The following is a 4,939-nucleotide window of genomic DNA, read 5'->3' on the forward strand; positions in this document are numbered from 1 at the left end:
CAAGTCCAACGGGGCATGGAAGATCTTTAAATCCCATAACCCTTACAGGGCTGCATCAGGAAAAGCAACCACTGGGAAAAAAAAGTTAAGTTTGTCTTTTTGATTGGACAGTGCCCAGTCAAGGTGAGATATAAAATGCCCAGTTACTTAAAAAACTAATTAGGCTTAAATATTAGCCTCCAAGATGAATGTAACCATATTTATAAATTGGGTTATTCTAGCTAATTCTTTTGATTCTATTAATAAGATTCAATACCCAGTTTACAATTTTTTTTCTCCTCTCTAGCTCCTGCCCTAATACTAGGGTACTTTGATATACATATTGATTCTCCTTCAAATGCCTTAACCACTCAGTTTCTCAACTGACTTCCCTCCATCCCATCTCAGCTACCCACAAAGATGGTCATACCCCTAATCTTGCAATCACTCACAAAAGTCACCCACTACCTCTATGTTCAGGAATTCTACTCCGCCATCTTGGCTCCGCCCCCTAAAATTCATTCTTTTTTTTTTTTTTTTAAAGCAATTGGGGTTAAGTAACTTGCTCAAGGTTACACAGCCAGGTGTTTCTGGGTGGGTGCTAAGTGTCTGAGCCCAGATTCGATCCCCCAGGTCATCCCAACACTGGGGCCGGCCGGTGCTCTTACTTGCTGAGCTACCTGGCCACCCCTATGTTCAGGAATTCTGAAATCACTTTATCTGGCAAGAATCCATTGACTTTTCACCTCTCCCTCTGCTTCCTTTATCTAACTGTACTCTTCATCTGCACCAAGACCTCCAATATTTTGACTCCTCAGTTCTCTCCTAAGTCACATCCCCTGTACTGGCCACTCTCTTTTCTTCTCCCCACCTTGACTCCTTGGTGAATCAATTCAGTTCTACACTGTCCACCTCTCTTCATGCCTAATACCCTTTTCATTGGTTATATCTGACTAAGCCTCAAGCCTTGGATCACTCCCACCATTTATTGCCTTTGCTCCTAAACACATGCAACTTTACAAAGGTGGAGAAAATCATGTAACATTTCTTACTGGGTTCACTACAAATTTGTTACATAAACTCATATTGATCGCTGCTGCTTTTAGGCAATCTTACTATATCTCCCTTATCAACTCATTATCTCACTCTCCATAGCAGTTCTTCCAAAATCTTTTCATTCCTCTTTCAAACCTCCCAGGGTTTTACCTCCCCTTATTCTCTCAACTGAGAACTTTGCCTGATATTTTACAGGGAAAAAAAATGAAGCTATTTTGCTATGAACTCCCTTTTTTTCCCTCTTACTGATCTATTGCAGTATCTCCTCCTTCATATGATGAAGTAGCTTTGCTCCTTACTAAGGCTAACCCTTCTACTTGTGAAGCAATCCCATCCATCTCATCTCTTCCAAGAGAATGTACCTTCTGTCATCCCTACTCTTTTACTTATTTTTAATCTCTCCTTGTTTATTGGCTCACTACCTACTGTCTACAACTGTGTCCAAATTTCTTGTATCTCGATAAAACGGTCACTTGATCTTTCCTTCCTGCTATCATACCATATCTCTTTTGCCCTCTAATAGCTAAACTCCTTGAAAAGGACATCTACAATAGATGCTTCTATTTTCTCTCCTCTCACTCTCTTCTTTTTTTTTTTTTAAATAAGCAATCGGAGTTAAGTAACTTGCTCAAGGTTACACGGCCAGTTATTTCTGAGTGTGGTGCTGAGTGTCCAAGCCCAGGATTCGATCTCCAGGTCATCCCAACACTGGAGCTGGTGCTCTTACTCGCTGAGCCACCTGGCCGCCCTTTCTCTCACTCTCTTCTTAAACCATTATAATCTGGCTTCTGACCTTATCATTTCACCAAAACTGCTCTTGGTTGACAAATTTAATAGCCTTTTCTTGATCGTCATTCTCCTTGACATCTCACAGTCTTTTACACTGTTAATGACTCTTCCCTCCTTAATCTATTCTTCTCTAGGTTTTCTGTACACCACTCTCTTGGGTTCCTTCTTACCTGTCTGACCACTCCTTCTCAGTCTCCTTTGCTGGATATTCCTCCATACATTCTCTCTAATTGTTGGTGTCCCTCAGGGTTCTGCCCTGGGCCCTCTTCTGTTCTCCCTCTTTACTACTTCATTTGTTGATCTCATCAGTTCCCATTGATTTAATTACCATGTCTATGCTGATGATTCTCAAATCTACCTTTCCTGTCCCATTCTCTCTACTGACCTCCAATCAATCAATCAATCAATCAATCAATGTATATTATGTGCCAGGCATTGGATTAAGTGCTGGGGATACGAAAAGAAGCACCGCCCCCCCCCAAAAAAACACAGTCCCTGCCCTCAAGGAGCTTACAATTTAACAGGCAGACAACATGCAAACAAATATTTACAAAGCAAGCTATAAATAGGAAATAATTAACGAGGGAAAGCTCTGGAATTAAGACAGGTTAAGGAAGGTTTTCTGTAGGAGGTAGAATTTTAGTTGTCACTTTAAAGGAAGTCAGTGAATTCAGGAGTTGGAACAGAGGAGGAAGAGCTTTCCAGGAATGAGGGGCAGACAGAGAAAATGCCTAAAGCTGAGACATGGAGTGTCTAGTTTGTGAAACAGCCAGAAGGCCAATGTCATTGAATAAAAGAGTACAAGCTAAAAAGTAAGATGTAAGATAGAGGCGGAAAGGAAGGAGGAGACAATAAAGGACTTTGAATGCCAAACAGATTATTTTGCATTTGCTCCTGAAGGCAAGAGTAAGCATTTGGAGTTTATTGAGTAAGGCAGTGACACGATCAGACCCTACATTTTAGGAAAATTACTTCAGTGGCTGAATGGGAAATAAATTGGAGTGGGGAGGAGACTTGAGGCAAGCAGACCCACCAGAAGGCTATTGCTATAATCCTGCCTTGAAGTGATGAGGGACTGCATTGTAACGGTGGCAGTGTCAGAGAATAGAAAGGAGGTATTTAAGAGCTGTCACAAAGGTAATACATTACAGATAAGGAAATCTTACGAGTTTGCTGTAGCAAAGGTCAAGAGTCAGCAAAGTATATTTTATGAGCTGCTGATTGGGAACATGCCCTCCCCCATTCTTGTAAAGAGAACACTAATATCTTTTTTATCTTCCACTGTAGTGAAATGGCCAGTTAGAGAAAAAATGACCCCAAGCTCAATCAATTATTCTGAGCATCAGTTTATTGAGCTGGTCAGTGACACTCTTCCAAGGAAACCTTAGGAGAGCTGCCCCAACCATCAGGAAAGGGGGAATATTTAAAGTAAAAAACCACAAAACAGGTGTGGGGAGTAAAGTTAGTTTGACAATGGTAGATAAACATGTCTGTTATAGCCAGGCCTTGATCTGGACAATTGTATAGCCCTACCCTGACTTATCGGGGGTCCCAGACGTCCATGTCCTGCCCTGGGTCATTCTGACATCTTATCAGGAAGTACGGCAAGGTGGGTCTCACTATTGTATCTCAAGAGAGGGGCCCCTGGCTAGGCACTCATGAGTTCAGGAGGATTTCAGTAAATTTCCACACTTGTTACATACAGGGGCTTGATATATGAGGCTATGGTCATTTCAGTAGTTGATACTTCCATTCTCCAGGTGCTATAGTCATCCAAATAAAATTTGTCTGGATTTGCCTCTAAGTTGGAGGAAGCAGTACTCTCATGATTTTTTTCTCTCTCACAACTTAGTTCTACCCTGTTAAAGTCTTCTGCAAAGGCTAAATAGATGGTCAGAATATGCAATGACTCAACCCCAGATCACTGCCTGTAGTATCTTAATATCTCAGATAAGTGAGTTGGTTCCAAACAATACTAAAGCTCCAGGAAATACTAGTAAGTCAATAAATATTTATTAAGTTCCTACTAGGTGCTAGGTACTGTTAAGCTTAACACAGATTGCTGGCACCATCATCAAATTCAATGTCTGCCTGTGAAATCAGCAGACACACTAACAAGGTCTGAGAAGTCAACACAAATCATCAGCATAGTCCAAGGACCTCTGAAGCCATCTTCCAGAACTTCTTTTTTTTATTTTAATTTTTTTGGTCTTTATTAATTTGTTTGTTTACTTTTAGTTTACAAGATTCAATTCCACAATTCCTTGAGTTACAAATTTTCTCCCCCTCCTTCCTCTCCCTTTGATGGGGTGCCTGGGGTCTAAACCAATTTGTAAAACCAGTTTGTACAATTGTAACAGCAATTTGTATTGTAAAATTTTAATCTGTAAAATCCCTTTCCCAGCCTCAAACTCTGCTCCTTCTCCCTATCCACACTCTGCCTAGGCAACAACCTGTGACTCCTTTGTTCTTAATCTCTTCATGTCTCCTCTGTTCTGGCCCAAATCTCATCTAAACTATCAATGCACTAAAGTCACAAGCTCCTCTCAGTCAGCTCTAACCTTTATCTATGCACTGAGGTCCCTTCAGTCAGGTCAGCCCTGACAATGGTAGCCCTACCCTTTAAAAGTAAAAGTCTGTACCCCTCTCACTTGCAGGTCCCCTAAAGGACTCTTGCCCGCTTCTCATAGAAGTGTAACAATAAACTTCTACAACTCTCACTCCAATTAAGCCTGAGACCTTGAATTCTTTCCAGACGCTATTGCAGGTTTTCTGGTCTTGGATAAAATCAGAGTTCCAGCTGAACCTATTGGGAGCTATCCCTCATCACCCTCCCCCATGGCTGCATATACAATCAAGTATAAGATCTGCAAATACTTTCACATTAGACATTAGTTAGGTTATAAAGAAGGATTGTATCGGATGGAATGAACAATGGGAAAGAGGAAACAAAACCAAACAAGAAAAAGACAGAGAGAAGAAAGTTTGCTTCAATCTGCATTCAAACTCTGTTTTTTCTAGCTCTTTCTCTGAATATAGACATCTCTCTCCACCAGGAGTCTTTTGGAGTTGATTTATAACCCTGCATTGCTGAGAAGAGTCCAGTCTATCAAAG

The sequence above is a fragment of the Petaurus breviceps genome, unplaced genomic scaffold, assembly GCF_028583685.1.
Source record: "Petaurus breviceps papuanus isolate PSGF00001 unplaced genomic scaffold, PetGlider_PUasm1.0 184, whole genome shotgun sequence".
Classification (NCBI taxonomy): Eukaryota; Metazoa; Chordata; class Mammalia; order Diprotodontia; family Petauridae; genus Petaurus; species Petaurus breviceps.